The sequence below is a fragment of the Lemur catta genome, chromosome 15 (assembly GCF_020740605.2).
Source record: "Lemur catta isolate mLemCat1 chromosome 15, mLemCat1.pri, whole genome shotgun sequence".
NCBI classification, from domain to species: domain Eukaryota; kingdom Metazoa; phylum Chordata; class Mammalia; order Primates; family Lemuridae; genus Lemur; species Lemur catta.
Genome location: NC_059142.1, coordinates 50,140,673 through 50,166,948, shown reverse-complemented (window position 1 = coordinate 50,166,948; position 26,276 = coordinate 50,140,673). Strand labels below are relative to the sequence as shown.

The 26,276-nt window shown below is 52.1% G+C and overlaps 1 long non-coding RNA gene across 1 annotated transcript in view; it reads left to right on the top strand.

Moving 5' to 3' along the window:
* LOC123620152 overlaps positions 1-25,984 on the top strand; it is a 50,543-nt gene extending 24,559 nt beyond the window's left edge. Inside the window, exons 2-3 of the long non-coding RNA XR_006728777.1 lie at positions 4,736-4,895; positions 24,574-25,984. This is a non-coding gene — a long non-coding RNA (uncharacterized LOC123620152). The remainder of the gene's footprint in view (positions 1-4,735; positions 4,896-24,573) is intronic.
* Positions 25,985-26,276: the final 292 nt, after the last annotated feature.

Below are 26,276 nucleotides of genomic sequence, written 5' to 3'. Positions count from 1 at the left end.
ATTATAAATGCATGCTTACCTATACAGATGGTTTTTAGGTGTTGTTGCCCACAAACAATAAATCCTAACCCAAAGTAGAGGAGTTTGGTGCCCATGTCACCTTGATTAAAGAGCAAGATGCTGTAACCTCCACATGTAACCCTAGGAAAACACATGCTTTTTCTTTGAGCCAGGTCAGTCTCACAGAGAGACACACCTAAGTAGTTTTGTGGGTAGATCACGTGGGTATTACCTGTAGGGAATACCCTACCTCTGCGTGCATCATAACCTCATTTCTCTGCTAGACTCCATTTTCCGTAGCCTAATACAGTGTGAATGCTAAATACCTCTATGTTGACAGGGGCCTTGTCTTGCAAACCCTGGGCATGTGGTCACTGCAGGGCTGACTTAGAAGTCTGAGTAGGGAAGTATCTTCCCCAGGGGAACCTGCAGAAAGGTGCCAAAAGAAAGAAAGGAGAAGGCTTGCTGACCTGCCATGATGTTTGTTTTCGTGAGATGAAGAATAATCCTTGCTTCATGTCAACTCGTCTTGGCCTTGGGGTAACGATTCTTTGGCGATCAAGCAGTTTAATGAGCTAAGGAGATGAACACCAACTCTTGTTAATAACCACCTCCTCTTGGAAGAGCCCCTGGAGTCGGGGGGAAGAGCTCGAGAAAGCAAAAAGCATTTAGGGAAATGTGTACATGTGAATGTTCTCCGAGTCAACATTTCAGAGTTGGGCCTGAATAATTAGGAGGTAAATTGCCATGTGGGAATGTTAATTCTTTTGTTTGCCTTGTGTTGAGTCTGTGTAAACTAATGACTCCCTTGATCTGGGATGCTTGAGCTGTTCTTCCTTACGGAAAATTATGTGTATCTCCCAGTTGGTGCTTGGTTTGACTTTAGTTGAGCTGGAGCTGGGGAAGATCGATGGGGTGGGCGCGGGAGGGTGAGCCGGAGAGAAGGCCTTCCACCCTCCTTCGACAGGAAAATAAAAAGGATAAATAAACCCTAATCCTGACCCGGGGGCAAATCCCAATAAAGATCCAGGTTAATTTTTGCTGTTGATCCAACCTCACATTCATTGTGAGACTTAGACAATTCTGCGGCACTAATAATTTGCCAGATCAGATTGTGTAATTACCTTTTATAGGCCTGGGTGTGAGGCAGGCTGGGTGTTTGTGCTGCGGGGGGCTGAGTGTGTGTGTCTGCACTTCGGAGCGGCTACTCCGTCCTGCCGGGCTGCATCTCCCACTCACAGGCGGAGGTGTAGCTTTTAGAGCTTCTGCCTGGTCAGAAACAGGCCCAGAGTGCCGGGGCCTCAGATGAACTTGGCCAACGTGGAGCAGGAACGCTTTTGACAGAACCCATAGTGAAAAGGGTGAACCATTGTGAAACCGCAGGGGGTAGGTGCCCCGGCAGGACTGAGGGTCTTCCAGCAGCTGTAGCCCTGGGGGCGTCCGACAAGGGGTCTAGGGAAAGGCTGCTGGCAAGTTTGGAAATTGGAAGGGAGTTGGAACATTCAGGGCCAAATTGTGATGTTCATGACCTTAGGCACTTTTGTCTTCATAGACGAAAAACATAAAACATTAAAGATTATATTTTACGACTACAAGGGTATAAGGATGAATAGAATCCAGGCTAGACTCATTGTTATCTGGGCATTAATAGTGTAGTCATTTTATTCATGCTGACTTTAAAGGAAAGAAGAACATTTTTGTGGGCCCCTGAAAGTATTGGGGGCCCTGTGGATGCATCAGCCTTGGGTAGGTTCCTAGAAATGGGACCCTGTTGTTTGACTTCCCGACAGCTGCTTGGCCTGTTTAATCGAAGTCACTCCCCTTTGATTTTGGACCCATTTAGAAGGTCCAAGGATTCCCCCAAACTGCAGCCTTCATCCTGACCTTACCTTAATAAAGCATTGAAATCCCGAGCCCCGTCCCACGTATTTTCCCTCCCCACCCTGGTCTTCTGGAGCGTGTGGCCTTCTGTCTCATAACAGCTGCCACTTCCCTGCTGCACTCTTTGGAGAAGGCAGTGGGTTAGTGGGTTTGCAGGGCTGGACACATTCCAGTAGAAGAATGTCTTCTTGTGGCCTCACCTGCTGGGGCTTTTGTCTCTCGGTTCCTCAGTGCAAGGCCTCCAGCAGAAGATGGCCCTTCCGTGCTGGCTGGAGGCGTCTTTGCTGCCGAGCGTTGCGCTGGGAACTGCTAGGTGGTGCACGGCTCAGAGCATCCCGGGGATGTCTGGAAGCAACCAGTGGAGGGGGGTGCGGGGTGCAGGAGGAAGGGAGGGACCTTTGGGGGCAGGCTGTGGGTAGCCGGTTGCAGTCTGTGGCCTCCCTCAAAGGTTTGGTGTCGGGCGTGGTGTGCTGCTGTTGGCCTGCTTCCGAGGGAGTGCCATCCACTCCCTGTCCCGCCGCTGTCCGTGCTGAGGACAGCAAGGGCAGCTTACGTGGTAGACAGGTGTGTGTGTGAAGCCACGGCGGGGCTCCCCAGGGCGGACGCTCAGGCCAGTGTGCCGTGGGCAGAGTCAAGGGCCACGGGCCAACAGGCTCCCAGGGAGGCCCTGCATCTTGGTGGCCGTGGTCGCCATGCCAATGCAAAAAGCCAGCGGGAAAGAGACCCGTACTCCTTTAAGGACTGGAGCAGAAAGGCGCCATTCTGTTTAATGTAGTCATCCTTCCAGGTGCATTTCGGGCCAGAGGTCAGATTGCCTAGAACGGGATTACAGGGAAGAGGGGAGGGGCCTCGATCTGTCTCTTGGGACATGAGTAATGTCTCTTACCCAGTTGGCACTGCAGAGGTTGACTGGGCACGTCTCTGGGGCCTCCTGGAAAAGTGGTGGTTTCCACCCCGGAGGAGAGAGCCGTGCCTGGAGAGAGGGCGGGGTGGGTTTGCCTGAGGTTCCTCGGGGGCACAGGGAGGCTGCGAGGGAGGCTGCCTGGGAGCCCTTGCTACTCAGAGTGAGTTCTAAGGACCCCAGGCGCATGCTACAAATGCGGACCCTGAGGCTGGCACCCCTGACCTCTACATTCCAGATGATCCTCGACTTCCCTGCAGAACTTTTAAAAAAGATCCAGTGTCCAGGCCTCACCCTCTGCCAGTCAGAGCCTCTGAGGGTGGCACCCAGGCGTGGGTACGATTTTCCAGTTGCCCAGGGGAGGGGCGGTGATTCCGTGAGTAGCCAAGTGTGAGAACCTCAGCTGGAGGCCTTTCCTCCCCACCCCGACCCTCACCCCTCCACAGGGTCCCATTACTCTCTCCCCAGTCTCTGCCTCGAAACTGGCAGAACTGAAACGTCATGGGTGCAGGGTGAAGGGTTAGATTTACTCCCGCTAGAATTCCCATCTCCCCTGGACGGGGAACGCTGAAACTATGTCCACTCATCCGGGGCTTTGGCTCGAATGAGTTTATCGCGGATGATTTCCACCGAATGATAAACCGAAAATGGGTCGCGTCACATAGAAACGGGGAATCCATTCCAGATGCCGGGGTTGCAGCGGGAGGGTACTGTGCGGTTTTGCATGCTCGGTTCCGATGAGTTTTCTAGCCTTCGCCCATCAGCCAGTTAGGTCCCAAGCGTTGTGTATGGTTCGTTGGGGCTAAAGTTGTCAAGTTTCTCAGCCCTGTGGTCAGCAGCCTGTGCGTTGAGCTTGGTCCTGGGGCGAGATCGTGGGCTTGGTAGCGAGAGGCCAGCCCTGGAAATGTGTGTCACTGGCATTGAGTGAGGGGTGCTGGAGCCCAGGGGGACCCCCCAGTCCGATCTGGGGGCAGAGTCCCAGCCCAGCCCTGTCCTCAGCAACTCAGAGACCACTGGAGGGATGATGTGTGACCTGCACCCCGTGAGAGAACAAAGCGCCACCCAAACAATCCCTTCTCCTGTGTGTGAAGGTTACAGATTTTCTGTTTCAAACCTGCTGGTATTCTTTTTTCTTTCTTCTGTTTTCATGCGCCATCCTATGGGTCTAGAGTGATTTCTTGGAGCCTAGTGATGGGGAAGTTTAGAACGAACGGGGCTATTATCTTTAAACACCTTTTGAAATGCTACTCTTCCTGGTGTCTGAATTAGATTGAACAGAGGTCGGATCTAAAGATTAAACATCTCTGTCAGCAGCAATAACACAGCAGTGATGCTGGTATCTATGCACATTTGCTCGGGAAGTACATGGGATGAAATGGAAACCCACAGAAGGAACGTATAATTGTTAATAGTGTAGCTGGTATTTACTGAGGGCCTGAGAGGGACCCGGCGTGGATGCTCCTCATGTGTTTTCCCCTTCCTTGAATTCAGATGCACAGTAAGGTCAGAGCATGTAAAAATTCAGAAATAGAATCAGGGGAGTCTTTGAGTAAAAGGCCCAATAAAAACAGCTCAGCACTGCAGCAATAGATTGTTTTGCAGTAAAGGTCCTTTGTGAATTTGAATTTTGTCATAACTTGGTAAAAATCACTATCCAGTGTAATATCCATTTCTATCTTGGTTTATTCTAGGTCAAGTTTTTGATCGTAATAAACCATATTTCTTTGAAAGTATTCTTCATTTGGCCATGTCCCCAACTGACATAGGAAATGGGTTGCTTCCTTTTTTCTGGTTAATGTAGTTGTTTTCTGTATCGAAGAATAAACAACTATTAAACTCCCATGTGGGTGGGGGGTGCTGTCTGGCATTGAGGGACCACTTCCACCACATTTAAGCTTGAAGATGAGTTTCATTATCTTGTTTCCCGGTGTAATTTTTCCCTTACTTTTCTAGGTGAAAGCAGAAGTTTCTGGAGACTCGGTGGGTGCTTTGAACCAAGAAAGAAGGACACGCCCTCACCGGGACATCCCTACTGCCTCTGCGTGCCAGCCAGAGGGACAGCCGGCAGGTGGGAGCCTCACAATTAGCCATCAGAGAAGGCGCAGAGACACAGGTACAAACCGTGGTCACAATTAATTCAGGGCAGGCTGTGTGTGCCTGGCTTTTACTTGGATGCGCTCATTTGTGCCTATTGCAACTCTACAGATAGGCCCTGTTACACCCAGCCTACAGCTGGGGAGGCTGAAGTACTTGCCCAAGGTGGCACGTTTCATTAGTGAGGGAGTTGGGGTTCCAAGCCAGGCCTGTATCATCGCTGTGGCCTACTGCTGTGTCGAGTGACAGTGAATTGTCCCAGCTCCCTGGCATGCCGTGCTTCTGCTCCTGCTACCTGCTCTTTACACACGAGTGCACTGCAGGGCACAGAGGTCTTGCAGTGTGCAAGAGGAACCACCGGCAGGTGATTCGGGGCCTGCAGGTCCAGGAGATAGAAGAACAGGTGGATTGCACCTGCTGGCCCTCCAGAGTGCAGAGACTGTCTGTAGGATTAAACAGGATAGCAGGACTTTCTGGCGTGCTGCCAACCAAAGTCTGCTCCCAATAAAGCAGGCTGTGGAGCAAGCGGCCGCTCCCCCACTGCAAGGGCTGGATTTGCCCAGGGCTGTCTGGACCCACCATCCCAGCGGTTGCAGTGCTGGCTGCAAGGCTTAGACGTAGGCACTAAGCTGGAAGCCCAGGCGTGGGCATGTGTGATTGGAGGCAACAGATCGTCTCTCTGTCTCTGCAGAGCCTGGCAGAGGGAGTGCTGTACAATGCAAACAAGGTTTTGGAACCAGAAAGGTTGTGTTGCAAATGTGTCTCTGTCGGTGTGGTGCAGTGGTAAAGCGTGTGGACCGGGTGGCCTGGGTTCGAATCCAACTTCCACTGCTTCTTTGCTTTGTGACTAAGGGCCGGTGACCTTCACTTTTCTAGAGTTTGTTTTCCCATCTGTAAAACATGGATAATACAGATAATCCCTTCCTTGTTGTGACGTGAAATGAGAGAATACACAGTTCGTGCCCAGCACAGCGCCTGGGACATATGAAGCATGCAATAAATGACAGTGTTTTTTTTTCTGTGTTGTAAAAATCTTACTAGGTCTGAATAGGATCTTGGGTAAATTATTAAGCCTCACTTTCCTCATCTGTAAGATGGTGATGCCAATACTCCGTCCTCGGGGGAGACTGAGAGTTACATGAAATACCACACATCAGAAGTCCAGATTGTAAGAGATGCCGTATCTCTTAGTTCTCTTCCCGTTTATCTGCACCTCACCCTACCCCACACGGATGCAGGGGAAGGAAGGCGGCCGGGGGGGTTTTACCGTCCACTAGAATACTGAGTCCTGACAATTACTGCAAAGCAACCATCCGTCTCACCCTCCTCTTCCTCCTCCTCCGGGCTGCTCCTCCCGTCTTGGCTCTCGCGCAGGCTGGGGCAGGATATCCACAAGGGGCTCCGGCCTTTGCATGTCCCTTCTTTCCACCCCAAAGTAATCCTATCTGTGTCTTCCCTAGGCCTCTTTCTTAAGCCCAGTCTTTGACGTGCCACGTTCTGATCATCTAATGAAACCAGTCGTGGCTCCCTGTTCATCGTCCCGGCACCCAAATCTCACTGGACACCCAGTCTCGTTCCCATCACTTCCCACTCTCAGCCACGCTCACCGGCTTGTATCCCACCTGAGACTGGATCTCTCCTGCGCCCTGCACCTGTGCTCAGCACACCCGCTCCGTGTGTCACCATCTGTGCCTGTCACCTTCTTAAAACCCCCAACCGTGGGCCCTGGGGCTGGCTGCTCCCCCCTGCCCCAGGCCCACTGTCTCCCCTGCAGGGCTTCACCCGCAGTGCCGGCTCTGCCCCCCAGTCGGCACCTTGAGAGTAGGGTGGGGGTGCAGGGGGCTCATTTCTATCGCTCAGGAGTCTTTTTCCTCCCCGGCCCCGTCCCCCTTCCCCACTCACCCTAGCATCCTAGGAACACTGACTGGGCACCCAGACGATGGCGTGCACTTGCTGGTGGGAGCCCGGGCCCAGAAGGAGAGTCCATTGCCGGAGTTGTTCTCCAGCACCATTTGCGTCCGGCCATGTATGGGGTTGGGGGGTGGTTAATGAATGACACCAAGGGGATTTCCAGGCCAGCTGTGGACACTGCCTTTCTGGAAACAGCACCTTCTGCCTCCGCCAGCCCTCCCCCTCCCTCCCCGGGAGACCCCACCCCGAGTGCCTGCTCATTCCATGGGGTGCACGGCCCCTTCTCCCACCTGGATGGCAGTGATTCCTTCCTTCATTTGTTCATTCTTTCAGTCATTCATTCACTCGTGTAACAGATATTTATTAGGCACCTACTGTTTGCTGGGACTGCCCTAGGCAGAACAGGCCGAAGCTCCTTTTGTGGAGCTTGCTTTCTCGTGGGGACTGGACAGATGATAAAGAGGGAAGGATGGTAAATAATTGTCTAGTACGTAAGGAGATGAGAGTGTGATGGAAAAAAATAAAATAGAGGCAGGAAAAGCAGCTCAAGTGTGTGGGCCAGGGAGAGGGTGGAGGGCAGGTCACAGTGTGGACTAGACAAAGTGACATTTGAGCACAGACTTGAGGAGTTGAGGGTGGCGGCCGTGGGGCCCCTTGGGGAAGATCCCGTGGGACCAAGGGCGCGGGTGAGGCCAGGCGCAGAGCGGGAGCCGGTGTGTGGCGTGTCTGAGAACAAGGGTAGGCGTGGTCGGAGCACAGCGGGGAGCTTAGCACTAGGGGGGTGACCAGAGTGACTTGCAGACCAGGCAGAGCCTGGAGGCCTTGGGCCTTCCTTCCCAGGGAGCTGGGAGCCATGGCAGGGCTTTGAGCAAAGGGTGCTGTGATCCGACTTGCTGTTAGAAAGGCCCCTTTGCAGGGGCGGGGGTGGAAGCCGAGAGGAAGAGGGTGGCCGGTGGGCAGAGGGCATCGAGTGTAGCTGTTTCTCTTCTGTCCAGTCACACACTCACGTGGCCATAGAATGGCATGTATGGCAGTGAAGAGCTGAAAAGCTGAGATACCGAATCTTAGGGACTGATTCTCAGCTGCAGTGGCTGCCAGACCTGGGATGGCCTCTTGCACTGGCATTGTGGCTTCATACGAGGGTCACTCTCCTCTCCCTGCTGCTTGGGGCCACCAGGGGTCACACGGGCAGATTGCAGGCCCAGCAGCAAAAAACAGAAATGAAAGGAAAAATAAAGGGAGTGGGAAAACGGATAGGATAGGAGGAGAGGACCAAATGTCCCCGTTGTCCTGTCGCAATGGCATTAGGGCAGTGAGGGTGCAGGGCTGTTCTCAAGGGATACCTGATGGTGACATCATCATGCCAGGGAGCCCCTAGCACTGCCCGAGAGCATCCACCATGGTCTCCCTGAAGCCCTTGGGAGCTGTCCTTGCTGCCTTGCAGCCTCCGTGCCTCCCCCTCATCCTCCTCCTCCCTCCTCGAAGCTACTGCTGGGCAACTTCAGGAAGAATGGGTCGGCCATCACTCCTCTTTTGTTTTTCTTGTCCTGCAGCTGCAGGCGTTGTCAAGGTGTGGCTTGCCACCCTCAGAGCTCATATCTGAAACAGCGTGTATTTCCTAGAATGCTTCCGAGGACCTGGGCATCGTGGTTGTTAGTGAACGTCCTGTGATTGCATGTGGTCTGGAAACAGCCCGTGAGGGAATGAATGTCTCCTGCCCTTCTTTGGGGGACTTCTCTGTCGCTCATCGTATGGCAGACAGCTAGCCGAGGGCCGTGGCCAGGACCCCCTTCTCCCTGACGAAGCCTGGAAATGGGCACGTGCTCTGCTGGAAACGCTCGGGGAAAGGAGAGGGCAGTGGGAGTGGAGGAGTCTTTACCTGTGTGCTTCTCCCAGGGTTGGATGTGTTTCCGAGTGACCCCACCAAGCTCCTGGGCAATGGCTCTGCTGCTGGGGACACTTCCCCCCTCAGTGCCTCGAGTTCTTCCGCTTCCAGACCAATGGCCCAGGGAGATGGAGCCAGATGGCAGTCTGATGGCCGGGTCCCCGGAGCAGGAGTCGTGAACAGTAATATCACAGCACTGCTGCCTTGCATTGATGTCGCACACTTGTTTCAAAGACCTGTCCTGTTCACTACCTTATAGCCCGAAAGGCTCCCGTGTGAGGTCACAAGGAGGGAGGACTATTTTTAGAGATGAATAATCTGACCCCCAGGGAGGACACGCTCTCCCCCCAGGTCTGTCGTCGTGTGTGCAGTGGGCAGGGGCGAGGCGCTGTGGCTCGGAGGATGAACTCTGCCGTAACCATAATTGAGAGTGGAAACTCGGGGCTCTGGGACAGAGAGGCCGGCCCAGCTCTGAGTGCCGGCGGGCGGCGGGATGAGCTCACCCGGCCGAGAGCCTTCCAGAGCACTCGCAGACGGAACTTCCCCTCGGGCTCCAACTGTGAGTCACCCTGCTTCGTGTCCCTACAGCAGCCCCATCCCCAGGCCTCCCACTTCACCCTGGGACATCGTGGTCACCGGTCAGGCCTGGTGACTCACTTGGTCTCCGGAGCCAGCTCTGGGGGTGGAGTCTCGCTCCTTCTGGCATCTGGACCCTCAGTGCTGTGGACGCAGCTTGGCTGGCCGCTCTCTCTCGGGTGCTATGTGCGAGACGTGTGTCCCCGGGAAAGCCCCTCTCCCTCTGCAGAGGTCAAGAAAAAGCCACCGGCCGCAGCAAACAGATTTCAAACTGCAGCTCGGAAAGTCCGGGGGGGCTCCGTGGAGGTGAGGTGGCTTCCTGAGCCCCGGGGCTGAGCTTGGCTGTGACACCTGAGAGTCGGGGAAGAAGTAACCACAGCTCCGGAGCGCAGACGAGCGGAGTTCACCCAAGAGGCCAACGGCTGGCAGCGTGTCAGGTTCCCCACCACGCCCGGGGCTCCGCCTCTGCTGCCGCTTCTCCTGCTTGGTTTTCATCTTCTCGGGAGAGAAATAGTGTCATCTTTTCTCAACCTGCCAGTCTCACACCTGCCTGCAGCCCCTGGCGGGGACACACCCAGGGCCGTCCACCCTGACGTCATCTGTGTTGATTGTCTGTTTTAGAAACCAGGTAGCCAGAGGGACTTTCTGAGGTTTAAAAAAAAGTAAATCCCCAATCTATTTCAGGGAGGTTTTTTTTTTTTTAATCTCTTGTTTTTTTTTTTATTGTCATGTTTTTCTCTTTCTTATGCTCTCTTTTTAAGTAAAAAAGCAAAAATTGTAAGAGAGGCCATACGAGAGTAGGGAAGGAAGGATTACCTAAAAATGTATGTGAGGTTTTTTCCTTAGATGATCTTTATCTGAAACTTGTCCAAGAAATTAGTCCTGAGAGCTTACACCAGGGCCACCTGGCGAGCTTGGGTGCCCAGAGCCTCGGCACAGTGGCCAGTCCTGCCTCCCGCCTGACACCCACAGGACGGAAGCATATTGACAGTCACTGGACTCAGTTTACCTGCCTTCAGCCTCTGTCCTTCCCAAGGGTGACAAAGCTGACTTATTGCATCACATTTTTGTCCTTTGGTTCACCAGTTCCGGAATTTTCCACTTCTAGTGTTTTTGGTTTCCATACAAGGGATTGGGGAGGTAGGGGGGCCATGTTTAGGGTCAAGGTCAAAGGTGAGGTAGACCTAACCAGCCCTCAGGCATGGGTGCCCACCTGTCAGGCCCTGTCCTTCTCAGACAGCTGGCCAGACTCTTCTTGGAACAGTGAGTTGGCTGCCCCATTGGTGCGGGGGGAAGGTAGGCAGAGACAGGGTCACTCACGGGGACGCTGTTTGACCTAGGCCACGAGGGTCAACTCTCCAGGGACCAGCTGACCTAGAGAATAGGTAGGTCTGAGGTATGGACATGAATATTAGCTGGCCAAGGTGTGAGAATCCGTGTGAAAGGGTCAGCCCCTGGGTGACTCAGTCTGCTAGCAAACTATAAAAGGGAAGTGACTCACTTCCAACCCCGAACAAGAACTCCTAAGGCTAGGCCGCCAGCACCTGTCTGGGACGTGGTTAGTTATTAACGCTGCCAGTCAGAGTGTCATGGGAACCAAGTGCTGGCCTCGATGGCTGCCGGCAGCCTGGCTTCTCACAGCTTGCAGACCGCCTACCCCCCTTCTCCCGGCTCCTCTCTGCTGGACCCCGAATGCAGAGGAGCTTACCAGGCTCTCAGTAGTGCAGCATCTCCCACGGTGCCGGTGAGGGGAAACCACAACCACTTTTTTGGGGGGTCCTGCTGGAATCTGGGCCTTCCAGGAGGAGCGGGCTGTGGGTGGGCTGGCCCGGCCTGCCTTGCCCTGTCCTCCCCACCCTGCAGGTGCCACCTCCAGAGTCCTGGTTCCTGTGGCTCAATCAGATCCGCAGTGAATGCTCTTGGGGGCTGTATGCTATGTGGATCCAGGGACCCCACAAAAAGGAACTCACCTACCTCCTGTGGAGGCCCCGGACCTGAGGATCATTAACTCAAGCCTCGATGACCTCTGGCCCCGCTGACCTCTGGCCCCAGTGACCTCTGGCCCCACAGACCTGTAGCGCTGTTCCTGCTCCCTTCTGCTCTGCGGTCACCCAGCCACTCCCTGGGGCTGCCTGGGACTGCTGAGTGGGACGCAGGCCCCTGCACTGAGGACCTCTGCAAGGCAGGGAGCAAAGCTGTCACTCGTGAGTTGAGCTAGGGGTTCAGAGCAGCTTTGCTTCTCCTGTCTTTCTCCACGACTGGAAAAGTACAGAATGGGCAGCTTCTCCTCCCAGATCCCCAAAGGCATGTTTTATGGCTCCTGGGGGAGGCCCAGCCTGGGCACAAACTCCGCCTGCCCCTGCCAGGGCCCTGCCCCGCCAGCTTCCAAACTGTCAAGCAGGAGGGGACAACAGAACAGAAAGACCTGGGAGTTTTAGTGCATCAGGCTCCCCGGTGTCCAAAACGGAAGCCCAGGGCCCATAGGGAAGAGATGTCCCTGAGGTCTGCTGCCAGCTGTGTGAAGCCCGCACGTGCTAGCGGGCAGCACAGAGGGTGGGGTCGCCATGTGCCTGCCTTGTCTGTGGAAGGAATTGGGACACGCACTCCCTGGGTGGCCCCGAGTGAGCCATAGAACTGCGCCGGCGGAGTTTCCCCATCTGTAAAGTGGGAATAATAACAGCACCTGTCCTGCTTACTTGACAGGGTTTGTGTGAGGCCAGCTGAGATCACCGAGCATGTGACAAGGCTCTGGGAGCGGTTAAGGGCCACCCAGATCGGGGTTGAGGCACTGGGTGCTTACAGTGATTAGCAGCAAAGCAAGGCCTGAGGTCTGTGCTCCCCCGGGAGGTGGCTTTACCGGCACCCACCTGTGGCTTAAGAGCTTCTTGGGCCTCCCACAGCTGATAAATCACCCGCCTGGTGGGTGTGCTTTGTCCAGGCTCAGGCGGGAACAGGCAGCCTGGCCTCTCCTGCTGCAGAAGAGTCTCCTCTGCCTTCTCACCCTTTCTTAGTGGGCTGGGCAGGGGCAGTAATAGATCCCAGGGCCTCGTCCCTTAAGTTTTCCTGAGGGACCCTTCCACTGCCCATATGGAAATTCCGGTGGTGCTGAGTCCCTTTCTCAGTTTGCATAACCATTGGGGTACTGATGTAGGTGTCTCCTGCCCTGGGATTTGTCCTGGTTTGTCACCTGCTTGCCATCAAAGAACAGAGAGGCATGTAGGAGTGTCAGATTTTATCCCAGATTACAGTATACCAAGGAGGTGCTCTGTACGTAGTCACTGGATATACAGATAGTCTAAGTCTTAGCATTTCCTTTGTCATGGTTTATTTTGCCTGGTAGAGTTCCATGTGTTTGTTGAAGGGATGAAGGTTGAGATTTAAGGAGCATTGCCAGTGGGGCAATAAGAATCTGCATAGTGACTTCCCAGTGCCAGCACCTTGCTAAGTGGCTTGGGTATTGCTCTCATCAAATCAAACTTTTTGACCACCTAACTTCATCTCCCGTCCAGACCCACAGAATCCTTTAAGTCTTTCTGGGGAGATGCTTTCTGCTTGAACACTTTGGTGATGGAGAATTTTATCTCCCCTGAGGCCACCCACTCTAACATTGGCAAGTCCAATGGTTGGGAAGTTCACTCATTTAGAGACTCCACACCTGCCTCCAGATACTTCCCTCTGTAGGTCCTAGACTGTGAACAGGGTATGGGAGTATGGCATTATGGCTGCATTGTGGGGTGTAGACCATAAAGGGATTGATCCTGGGGATCTGGAAGAATCAGAGAAGACCTTGTAGAGTTACTGAGATTTGGAGAAAAAAAATGGACTGAAGTAGAGAGAAAGAGAGAGAGAGAGAGAAGCTGCAGGTTATCTGTAGTAGTTTGAGCAGTGTCCTCCCAAAATTCATGTCCACCTAGAACCTCAGAATGTGACCTGCTTTGGAAACAGGGCCTTTGCCGATGTCATTAGCTCAGGATCTCAAGATAAGATGATCCTGGATTCAGGCTCTAAATCCAATGACAAGTCCTTAGAAGAGAAGGGGACACGGAGAAGGAGCTATGAAGGTGGAGGTGGGGGTTGGTGTGGTATATCTGCAAATCAAGGAGCACTCAGGACTGCCTGGAGAAGCTGGGAGACAGGCAGAGGACAGATTCTCCCTCGGAGCCTCTAGAAGGAACCAACTCTGTCCATACCTTGATTGTGGACTTCTGGCCTCCTGAACTGTGAGGGAGTGAATTCCTGTTGTTTTAAGCCACCAGTTGGTAGCAATTTGTTATGGCAGCCTTGGGAAACTGGTGCACCACCTGACTGCGAAGAAAAGGTGAAAATAGGGAGGCAAAAATAACCATGTTCAAGTCTCAAAATAGACTTGAGGTGGGGGGCTAGGGGGGTTAGGCTGTACGGCAAGCAGACTGCACTAGTTCGCTTGTTAGGGAGGAGGGTCTGTAGTTCATGTGTCCCCTGATGCCAGGCTGAGGTGTGTGTAGAGGAGAGCCTTTTTGCCAGGACCCTAGGTGGTCTTCAGGAGCCCAGCAAGGTGCCAACCCTGGATCCCCTCACTCTGTTTTACCTCTACTAAATTTCCACCAGTTCCTGCTTCTCTAGTCATAGAGGAATCAAACCATCCTTAACACTCATACCGCTCTGTAAGTAAATATGTAACTTATACAATGACAGAAGTAATTATGAGGTGTTTGACATTTTAAAAAATTTATAAAAGCAAGGGAAATATTCAGGAACCACACTCAGTTATATGATGTTAATCTCTTATTGTTAAGTAATAGCTCAATATTTTCATGGTTGTTTAGTATTTTATTGTAGGACTATGGCATAGTTATTTTTTGCATAGTTCTTTGATGTTTCTAATTTTTTTTTCTTTTGCTATGAAAGAAGGCTCTGATGACCATCCTTGTAGCAGGAACTTTATTCATAGCTGCACTAGTTTCCTGGAGCTGCTGTAACAAATTAGCACAAACTTGGTGGTTTAAAACAACACAAATGTCTTCTCCTACAGTTCTGGAGGCCAGAAATCTGAAATGAGACTTCTGGGGCTAAAATCAAGTCGTCAGCAGGGCTGCTTTCTTTTGGAGGCTGCAGGGGAGAATCACTCCTTGCTACTTTCTGATGGTTGCTGGCATTCCTTGACTTGTGGCCATATCACTCCAGTCTCTGCCTTGGTGGTCACATAGAGATCTCCTCTCGGTAGTCAAATCTCCCTCTGCCTCCTTCTTATAAGGACACTTGTAATTAGGTTTAGGGCCCACTTAGATAATCCAGGATAATCTCCCCATCTTGAGATCTGTAATTTAATCCCATCTGCCATATACTGTAGAGTAACATTCATACATTGCAGGGATTAGAACATGGCTATCTTTGGGGAGGAGGAGGGGAGCAAAGATGTGTGTCATTATTCAGTTTCTCACTATATCCATGACTATTTTAAAATAAATTCCTAAAAGTGGATACAGAGGGTGAAAGAACAATACTTCAGTTGCATGAAAGTGTTCAGGCTTCAGTAGATGGAACTGATGTCTTTTCATTCCTGTCTCTTTAAGAGCCTTTCCTACCTCTCCTGGGAGTTTGATGGGGGTTGGGGGCGTAGATTGAAATCACCATTACAGGAATCATTTAAAGTTAGCCTCTAGGAAGCTCGGGGCTAATGAGATAATTTCTATTAGGAGAGGAAGGAAATGAAGGTGGCCTGACATCCTTCTGTCTCTAATTTATATGATTCACTGAAACCTCCTCCTCTCCCCCCCCCCCGCCCCCCTCCTCCGGCTGCCCCTTTGAATTCTGGTCCCACTGTCCACCCGCCTTCTGCCAGCCAGGGCTCCGGTTTCCAGCAAGTCCCAGCATGCCCAGGAGCCTGGGAAGGTTGCCTTCCGCTGAGAGGAGGCATTTGGGCTCTTGGCAGCTGTACCGGAGAATCTGTACCGTGCCTCCTTCCTCGCTTTTCCCAGAGCCTCGCCTGGCTCCCCACACCCCCACCCCTGCCCTGCGGGATGGCGACTGGTGCCTGTAGGGCCAAAGGAAGGAGAGGCTGTCAGCAGAACACAGGCAGGCTTGAGGGGACCCAGAGGCCAAAGCTGCTTGTTCTTTTAGGAGGAGGAGAAAGAGGGGAAAAAAAAAAAAATGAGAACAAGACAGAGATCACTGTCTTCCTGTTTTGCTCTGCTGCCTACACTTTTGGTCAAAGTTCTCTGCAAACATGAAAATCCAGTTTGGGTCTTTAATTAGAAAAGTGTGAAGTCACCCAAACTTGAGGGTTTTTGAAGTTCAGATCAAGCCCTGCAAGCACATCTGGGGGCTGGGGAAAGGGCGGAGGGAGAGGGGGCCGGAGCTTATGGGACATGCTGCCCATGTCAGTTGCCGGGTGCCCCTTCCTCTGCTCAGACCTGCCGGGGACAAGTCTCAGCCCCCAACCCCCATGCTCGAGAAGGGTCCCTGGCATGCAGAGGGAGGCAGGGCTCTTCCTGGCCCCTGGCTTTTGTCTTTTCTTCCTCTCCCCTCCCAGAGGGAGGCCATATGGTGGAGTCTTCCGAGTCAGGGCCCAGGGCCAGAGCCGCTCTGGCCCCGGGGACAGTCCGGCAGCCCTGATGCGCCATGTGGGTGGCCTGTTCTGTGAACTTGCTGCCTGACCTCCCAGCGCCTCTGAGAGCCCAGCTGCGGCCTTGGGTAACAGCCTGGCCGCATCGTGACGGGAGGTGCGAGGCATAGCTCCCCGCCTCACCTTGGCACGGGCGCCACAAGCTGTCCTGGCCACGCGGGCCCAGGACCAGGCAGACCCGACAGGCATCACTTCCAGTTGAGCTGGCCTATCCTGGCTGTAGTGTCGCTCACGAGAGCGAGACAGAGACTGACAAACCCAGGGTTGGGGGAAGAAAGCACAGAAATTAGAAGGATGAAGGACGCCAGGGAAAGACAGGAGAGCTGGAGATGCGCACAGTGCGGTGCTGAGTAGTAGCGAAGATAAAGTTCTGATTGGCCTTAGCTGTTTGGAAATAAAGCTCTTATCAGTGGCTGAGCTGAATCGTTCACGGCGGGGACTTCTTCAGCTCACAACTCCTGGCTTCCTCACCCCCTCCCTGCACGTGGGCACAAGTTCTCAGAACTTTTGGGGGTGGTTGCAGGAATGTGGAAGGAGGGGAGGTAAGGGTGCATCCAAATGCCAAGAACAACTTTATTCATTAAAAAAGGAAAAAGAAAAGGAGTAATGGAAGATGAATCTGGACTTTTTTGTACACCTCTTAGGTATGGTGTATAGCAGGGAAGTCCCATGGAAATGACTTAATGTCCTTCCTTCTTTGGAAATGTGTTGTTTGTATTTTTTTTTAATAGAGATAGTGCTATCGGGAAATGGAGTAATAAAGGACAAATCTTCCTTACTGAGGCTTTAGTGCTTAACTCAGTGCTCACAGCAACCCTGTGCTGGAGAAGGTACTGCTGTTATCCCTGTTTTACACGTGGGTCAAAGAGAATTGAGGTGACTTGCCCAGGATCCTCCCACTAAGAAGAGGCTGATCCAGGACCTGAACCCTGATCCGGCACAGATCCTTGAGCTGTGGAGTGTGCGGGAGAAGTGCTGCCTCCGCGTTTTCCCACTGGTTGGAATGAAGTCCATGCTCTAGGTCTCTCCCGTGCTTGCAAAATGGTAGCTTGTGTGGCTGCTGATCCGCTTGTTCATCCATTCACGCACGTGCCCTTCATGCCAGGCAGTGAGCTTGGTGCCCTCAATGCAAGAAGAAAATCATGTTTGCTGCTGCAGTCCGGCCCCTGACCGGTGACAGTCCTACACCATGGGGCTGTCATTCAGGAGGCGAGAAGCCTGCCACCACCTGCAGTCTGAGGACAGTGCTCCCTCTCCCTTGCCCATGGGCAATCCTTCTTGGTGACCCAGATCCAAACAACCAGGGTCCCATGTGTCCTCACTGCAGACTGACCACTGGCTGTCAGACATCTGGGTAGACAGGAGAGTCCAGCAAGGTGTTTCAGGGCCCAGACGAGGGGGCCGTGGCAGTGTATTCCTCCTGGGAGAGAGTGTAATACATGCCTCCCTCTGATTCACAAAGGGGAGAGGAACTCCTGCATGGTCTCAAAGTAGCTGTTTCTCTGTCCCCTCCGTCCCCTGTTGCAGCAGGGCTGGGCCTTTGGCCCCATTCCCCACTTGCTGTTGTGAAATGGAGCATCTGAAGAAAGGGAAGGAAAGGCCTTGTGACCGGCTGTTGGGTGGCCCTGAGGGACATATTGCATGATAAGGAGAGGACAGAAGGGATCTGGGACCCGGGTACCTATTATCTTTAAAGTCCATCTTTAGGAACAATCCACCGGGAATAAACAAGGGATCCAGGACTGAGGGTTCGGGAGGGTCTTTGATCTGCCTGTAAGTTAGAGCTTTTCAATGGAGAACCGCAAAGCAGCCCCGCCCAGGGCTTCGGAGATAACAGGCCGGTGCAATCGCAAACGGCGGCCTCTTGATAATGCCGGGCTTCATTGAGGTCTGGTTTTCGCCCAATGGGAACACATCCGGCAAGCATCAAAGGGAGCAGGCGTCACCTTGTGCAAAGAGTCGCGGGCCCTCAGGTGTGAGCGTGTTGGGAAAGGTGCGTGTGTGGCTGTGTGTGCACAAGCCGGCCGTTGGCAATTACCCTTCTGTAGAGCAGAGGCCACCAGCCCCAGAGGGGCCTTGACCATTCGTGAACTTCATTCCCTTGTTCTGGCTGGTCCAGCTCCTAAGGTGTCCTTGCAAAGGGTAATTTAACATCTTAAGTATAAGGGTCACTCCTGTGTCATTTTGTCCATTACTCTACGTCCAAAAGGCAGTTGGTGTGAAAAATGTAATGGTGAGGAGAGGTGGGTGCTCAGAGAAGACAAAAGCTTATTACTGGGGAATCTCAGACTTGTTCCTTTGCAGTCTTTTGAAGGTTTTTGCACAACGTGGAAATAAACTCACCCATCACAGTGGAAGGATCAGGATGTTAGGGGTAGTGGAAGAAGAAAGGGAAGGGTGAGGTTGCCTTTCGTGATGGAAGAGTTAATGGATGAACAGGTTGAGGTGTGGTCTGGGGGAATGTCATCTTCCTCATGGACCCCCACCCCACAGGCTGGGCCTCTGAGCTGCCTCATATTTTTATCTGGGTGGCCAAAATGCTGCACATCACGTATCGGCCTCTGGAGACCAGAGCCAAGAAGCACCACAAATACAAACAGAACATCTGGAAGCTTTTTAAGGTTTATTTTTTAACACATTTGCAAGAGTCAGGACATTTTGCACATGAGGTTTACAGGCTGGAGGGAACCCAGGGATCTGAGTCCAGTGGGAGATGTATTTTGACTTTGTGAGCAGGGGGGCTGGTGAGGATGAGGAAAGCAAGGTGGGAGCATTAGAAACGGCCAATGCCAGCAACAAGGTCCTGCATTCCTTGGACTCACTTGTTGCAAACAGCAACCTGTTCAAAGTCCCTAGGAACAGAAAAAGGACCTAAAACAGGAACTAGGTTCCTTGTGTCCCTGGCACTGCTGGTATGGGGCAACTGGATTTCTTCCTTGTCCCAATCAGCTGCATTAAATGGACTGAGAGAATGGAAGGCGGAGTCCCTTGGGAACCCCTTGGGAGAGGACAGGCATGTGGCAGATCTATCCCTCAGGACTCTGGGAGAGACACTGGGAGTTGGCTTTTCTGTATGCTTTATAGACTCACACCTGTTCCCTTATCTTCCCATCTGGGCTAGCCAGGTGGGGCTGAAATAGGTGGGGCACCGAGAAGCCATTTCATCCTGGTCCTGCAATGACGTGGTACATCTAAGACCATCAACGCCTGCTATATTCCTTCTCTTCCTCCTTCTCCTCCTCCTCCTCTCCTCCTTTTCTCTGCCTCCCCTCCCCTCCCTCCCCCAGTGGCATCCTGGACTTAATGATCTGGGCCAAGGGAAACAAGGAAAAGTATGGCTCGGCATTTAGAAAGGGCAGGCTGGGAATGAATAAGTGAAGGAAAAAGTCCATCCCTGCAGAGAAAGAACTTATGCAGGACTTCATCTTTCTTTTGAAGGAATCAGAGCATCAATGTGCTCATCCGTCCCTCATTCTTTGTTGCTGGTTTCTCATTTAAGTCTTCCTTCCTCTCCATTCCACCTCAGTTATGGACCCATTGCCAAGCCGATTTTGAGAGCTACATTAAATATACATTACATCTCTACTTGTTCAGAGAATATCCTTGGAGGAGGAGCCTGGTTTCAGTACCCACAGGGTTTACCAATTGGAAAGAGAATTTATACTCATGTCCAAACAGGTCCCATTGCCATATTGCTGCCTTTATTGAGATGGATCTTCTTCTTCTTCTGTGCTTCTCTTTCTCCTTCTTCTTCCTTTTCTTCCTTTCTTTCTTTTTTAAGAGGCAGGGTCTTGCTCTGTCAGCCAGGCTGGAGTGCAGTGAGCAGATCATAGTTCACTGCAGCTTCAGTCTCCTGGGCTCAAGTGATCCTCCCACTTCAGCCTCCTGAGCAGTCGGGACTACAGGTGCACATCACCATGCACAGCTAATTTTTTTGTTTGTTATTTTTTTTTATTTTTTGTAGGGACAGGGTCTCACTATGTTGGCCAGGCTCCTGTTGAACTCCTGGCCCCAAGTGATCCTCCCTGCCTCAGCCTCCCAAAGTGCTGGGATTATAGGCATGAGCCACCACGCCCGGCCGAGACGGTTCTTTTTGATGGGTGAGCTAATGTTTATTGCACCTTGTGGGAGCTGGCTTATTGTGTGCTGTGTTTATTAGGGGAGGAAACTGAGGCTTTGTGTGGTTATTCATGTGAGAGACTGAACGGTGTCCACCCCGTTCTTATGGGAAATGTGGTGACACAGCTGCCAGGAATTCCACCCCATCCAGTCACCCATCTGGCAGGTACGACGTTGGTTCCAAGTTTACCCCAGTCACTCTTATTGCAGTTTCTGCTTAGGGACCTCTCATGCCCTTCCCATAACCAGGATTCAGCACCTGCATCCAGCTGAAACTAAATAGTTTCTCTTTTGGGTCCGCTCATCCCCTGTAGCAACCGGTTCTTAACTCTGGCTGCACGCAGGACTCACCTGGGAGCTTTCACCTCTGCCTCCTCCCGCCCTCATAGATCCAGATTTAACTAGGCTGGGGCAAGGCTGAGGCATTGGAATTTTGAAAAGCTTCCCAGGCGATTCTCATGTGCAGCCAAGGTTAAGAAAGAACCACTCCTTTGGGGCAGTGTTTCTCAACTGCAGGCAATTTTGCTGCGCCTCCTCCCACCCTAGACAGGTGATAATTTCTGAGACATTTTTGATGGTCACAACTTGGACAGTGGTGGTGGTGCTTTGGCCTCTAATGGGTAGAGGCCAAGGATGATAGTGAACATCCTACAATGCACAGGACAGCCGCCCATAGCCAAGAATTATCTGGCCCCAAATGTGCCCAGTTGAGAAATCTCTCACACTTGAGTGTGCATCAGAATCACTGGGCTCTGCTCTCAGAGGTTTGGATTCAGTAAGTCTGGGATGGAGCCTAAGAATTTGCGTTCCTAACAAGTTCCCAGGTGTTGCTAAAGCTGTTGGTCCAGTGCACTTTGAGAACCATTGTCCTGGAATGACTCCGAATCCTACTTGCCTAGATCTGTGATATATTGTATCCATTATGATTACTAGAAAACTCCAAGATAACAGTGACTTCACTAAGACAGAAAATCATTTCTCCCTCACATAACAGAAATCCAGAGGAAGGCCATTCAAGGCCCGTGTGGCAGCTCTGTAGTTATCAGGGATCCAAGCTCCCATCTCCTTGTTAGACTGTCTTACTGACTGTGAGACTCCCATTTTCAGTGTCTCTCGAAGTCCAAGATGGCTGCTGGAGCACCAGCCATCATGTCCTCATTGAAAGCAGAAGGTAGTAAAGGCAGACAGGTAAAAATTGGGCTCCTTCCGGCACCTTTCGAACAGCCTTTCTAGAAGTCCCACTGTGCTTACATCTCATTGGCCAGATCTTAGTCACATGGCCATATCCAACTGCAAAGGGGTCTGGGAAATGTAGTCGTTATTTTACTCTGGATTGCAATGTGCCAGCTCCAAATTAGAATTCCATTACTAAGTGGAAAGTGTGAAATAGATATTGGCGTGGGCTGCTAACAGCTTATTCCCATATATGCATGCCTAATCTTTCCTAAGGGTTATCATTTATTTGGTATCTGCCATGCACTAGCTACTTTTCATGTATTATCTCATTTAATCCCAAGAGCTTTGCAAGGTGGATAATAAAATTATCTCTATCTTGCAATGACGAAACTGAGGCTTTCAGAGACTAAGCCACCTGCCCAAGTTACAGTCAGTCAGCAAATGGTGTCATTTAACAGCCCACTTCAAAGCCTGGGCTACTTCTTGCCTCAGTTGCTCTCAGAGACTTGCACTTTTCCCACTGAGCCTGCAGGGTGTTGGTGAGGCCTCCCTATGCCATATTCTGGACCCCACTGCGTTTGACCAGCCCCATTCCACAGTCACCTGCACCCCTGCTATGATACTCACTTCGAAAATCAATGGGGGAAACACAGACACGGTTTTGACATGATCACTTTCTTATTGCTGCTGTGATGAATGACCACAAACTTAGTGGCTTAAAACAATACAAATATATTCTTTTATAGCTCTGGAGACTGGTTTCAACTGGGCTAAAGTCAAGTCATCTATAGGGCTGGTTCCTTCTGGAAGCTCTAGGGGAGAATCCATTCTCTTTGACGCCTTCCTTGAGTCCTTCCACCCTCTGGCTTCCACTGTGATACCTCCTACCACCTCTGCGGTCACATATCTTTGCCTCTTTCTTATAAAAACACTTGTGATGCATGTAGGGCCCACCCAGCTCATCCAGGATAATGTCCACATCTCCAGATCCTTGACCTAATCACATCTGCATGGGCCCTTCTGCCATGTAAGGTAACATCCACAGGTTGCAAGGATCAGGCTGTGGCTGTCTTTGGGGGCTGTTATTCAGCCCACCACAGGAGTCCTCTTGCTACTGTTCTTCCACGGCTCATCCCCGCTTTTATTCCATGTGCTACTCCAAACCCAGAAAATGCATGTATTTCACTTCTGTCTGGGAGATTTAACAGAGGCCAGAGACAGGTCGGCGGGCAAGGCAGTGTGTTGGAGGGCTTGTCTAATCGGCACCCAGTGGCCATAGCAACAGGTATGAAAACATTCAAGTGGAAAGGATTGGCAGGGGGAGGCGGGGAAGGATCCTGCCCTAGATGTGGCTGTGTCACCTTGGCCAGGTGACTTACCTGTGGAGTAATGTACGATGCATGAACAGCAGATAGGTTAGTTCCACAGCAAGCTGCATAAACCTTCGCTGTGACACTAGGTAATCTTTCAGGTCTCTAGGCGCCTTCTAATCCCTGTGCCTCCTGCTGCCTTTCTATAGGCTGAGGGAGGCGTGTCTTTAGCCAAACACAAATGCTAGACCTAGAAGAGCCGGCGGGGGGCAGGGAGGGAGAGTTAGGATCTGTTTGTGGCCTAGCCTTATGTTCCTCCCCTACGTGCGTTCCCTCATCACCCCACGTCCCCGCTGGCTGGGTCTGCCATGCTGGGATGAGAGTCTGGGGTGTTGTATGTTTTGCTTTTTATTTTATTTTGCAAATGCCTCACAACATTCCCCTCTGTGTTTAACGTCCCACTGCCAAGTGCATGCAGTTGCCTGGCAACAAGAAGGAAGTCCCAGTGTGATTCACCCGGCTGCTGGCAATTAATTTGCTAGCTGTGTGCATCACCCAGGGGAAAAGCCTTCTCAGGGGCTCTCTCCGAGGGCCACTGCCCAGGAGGGGAAAGGAAACCAGAGAAAGTCTAGCAGAACTTTGGGTTTGTTTGGGGTGTTTTCAGGTCTAAACAAAAGGGAGTGTCCAGAGGGCCTGGGCCACACCTGGGGTGAAAACTCCTGGTTTCCTTCTTGGCCGCCAATCAGAGAGCTGCCCAGAGCACCAGAGTGCTTCTGTGTCTGCACGTTGGCTGCCTTTTTGGTTTTTCATTTTTAAATTTTTGTAGGTAATTCTAAAATGCTGACTCTCAATGTCCCGAACCATCTTGTGGGCCCGCACTGTGACAGCGTCTGGTCTCTGGCAATTAGCACCCTTCTCTTTGGATTTCACGGCCACTGCACACATCCCTGCCGGGGGCTCAGGCAAAGCCCGCAGGAAGGAGAGCTCCTTGGCACCAGGCAGAGCTGCGACCCTCACAGTTCCGTGCAGGGACAGAAGGGGGCCTGTTGGTTTCCAGAATGCCCCCAGAGTCGGCTGTGTCTTTCCCTCAAGATCTTGCTGCCCTCTGGCATCACGCTGGCCCAAGGGAACCCTGCATCCGTGTTGCCTGTCTGCTATGGTCCGGGGGGCTGGGCTTGCCTGTCTGGTTGATTTCCGCATCCACGGCATCTAACCCCGTGTGGTGCTTGCGGACGCGTGGGTCTGCACTTGTCCGCGTTACGCCTGTGAGTTGATACCGATTGTGAGAGTCAGAGACCAGAGAGCAGCCCCTTCACACGGCCCAGGTCGTCCGGGTCTGTGAAAGGCCCCTAACTTGCATTGCTGAGCCTAATCAACTTTAAAATGAGGGAAGTCCCTTGGGGACATTGGCGGGTAAGAAATGTATCTGTCACTCAGCAATGGGGGGTTATGCGGGATGGGTGGGAAGCAAGGAAAGCACGCATCCAAGTCCGTCTTAATTTATTTGCTGTCGGCATTAGGGAAAGGGAAATGTGTTTAGCGGTGTCTTCTGGCTTCCTCTGAGGGCCCACTGTCCACCCTGAATAAATTCCTAGTTAGCTGTTAAGGGACTTTCAAAAGCAAAGAGAAGTTACAGCTGAAGTGAACATGAGGATTAGGAACCTAAGCCCTGCCGTCCCACCGCAAGAACACTGGCACCCCCTGTGCCTCAGCGTTCCTGTCTGTAAAGTGGGTGATCTGACACCTCCATGCTCCCTGCCCCTGTCTGGCAGAAATAACAGTGACCCGCTGAAAACAGAATGTTCCGTTTCCTCCGGGCTGGCTGTATTCAGTGGTGTTTGAAAAACCCAGCTCTGGGTATAGTGGTGGGATTCGTGTAGGAGGGTTCCCGGTGACGATTCAGTGTATGGGGAGTTCTTTGAGGGATATAAATAGGCTCTTTTTTCCCCCTTAACTAAAATACTGCTTTATGCAGTATATCTTCTGTGCAGTGGCAAGAACATTATGGATGAGAGACAGTAAGAACGTGATGCTTGCTAGCTCCTGAAGACATCTGCTGAAAGAGCAGAGGCCGCAGAATCTATGCTCACTCTTGTGCTATTTTTTCGGTCCACAGGCTGGGAAGGGCCGACCAAGGGCTGCTCCTCCGTCCTCGTCCACATTGCCCCCTGGAAGCTTAGTGGAACCACACGTGCCACCAGGACACCCTCAAAGGACCTGGCTCAGGCCGGACCACCTCTGGAGAGGCAACAGCTCTAGATTCGATCAAGAATTCTTATTTTGGAGCATCAAGAAACTTCTAGATCTGGGTAGAAAGCAAAGACCCTCAGGGAGAGGCGTCACTGAAGGTGACCTGGAGCTGGAGAAAACTCACCATCCCAGAGCTTGTCCTTCCTTCCTTCCTCCGCTGCTGTCTGCTCACGAGACCTTCCCCCAACCCCGTCCCGGCACCCAAAGGGCTTCCTGCCACACCCCTTCTTGCCCTCCAGCTCCCACGTCTGCTGCACCTTTGGACCCAGCAGTTCTTGTTTGCTCCATTATCCTCCAGCCGGATGCAGAGTGAATAGTTAACCACACTTAGGTCAAATGGGATCTTAATTTTTGTTCCTGCTCCTTCTGAAGAAGCCCGTGTCTGCGTAGCACAAGCAGCCTCGGGATGGTATCTCTTCGCATTTAGTTGGCATCTGGCCCCCAGGGTCCAGAGCGATGCACGGACCAGTGCAGAAGACCCTCAGGCTCTCGGACTGTGGGGCCATCGGAGTGGCTTCTGCAGGGTAGCTGCGGGTGAAGGCTGGGGTTCTCCGAGTTCAACCTGCTTTTTTTGGATCACACACAGGTGTACGTCTGGAAGGGCACAAAATGAATGCTGTTGTTCATTCCAGCTGTGTTCCATGACACACATGCACAGCCAGCTGTGAAGACCCCCTTCTCTCAGGTGGCAGTTGGGGTCCAAGCCAGATCATGGTGCTTCGTAGCAGGCGAGCCAGCTGCCAGGGCTGGTGGTGTTTATCGAGGACACCCTTCCCCTAGTGTGCTGGTGATACACACATACCTGACAGCAGCCTGAGACTCTTCTGTCCCTTTTACCCTGTGGCCACCACATATATGGTTAAAAACACTTCCTAAGTGTCTGTCATGGGTCAACCTTGGCCAAACACAGAGCCAAAGATGCTTATACTTTCTTATTTCCAAAGCAAACGGACAGCTTGCTTTTGTAAAAAGAATTAAAGCTTCCCTGTGTTGAAGACGATGTGCTTGTACGGCCACTTGGTGACTTCAGTGTCTTGTAAGTGGAGTGATGGGGCCTTTTTGGACATCTCAGTTCCACCACAGAGTGATTGAGGAGAACCTCTTGAAGATGTTTAGTGCTACTGAAATTTAAAGCTCATTTATAGACTTTCACCTTCCTGTCTTCCTTGACACACAGTTAAAGCCATTGTGTTGCTTGGATTCCTTCAGGAGTCAAGGAACAGAGATCCACTTGTGTTACCTTCACAAATGCTGGTTTATTCCACAGTTGCAGTGGAAGTAGGGTAGACAGAAACGGTCCCGGTGGCTGCCCATCTAGGCCTTTCTAGAAGCCCAGAGGCATCCAGCATACCCAGTGGCAATAGGTGGTTTCCAGGGAGAGCAAGAGCCACTGCCCTGACCCTAGAATTTGCTGTTGTGATGAGCCGAGGGTGATCGATTGTCCCCACTTGCCCAGGACTAAGGGGGTTCTCAGGATGAAGGACTTTCAGTGCTAAAGCCAGAACAGTCCTGGGCAAACCAGAACAACTGGCCACCCTACTGGGTGACTCAGTGACCCTGCCTCTGTTT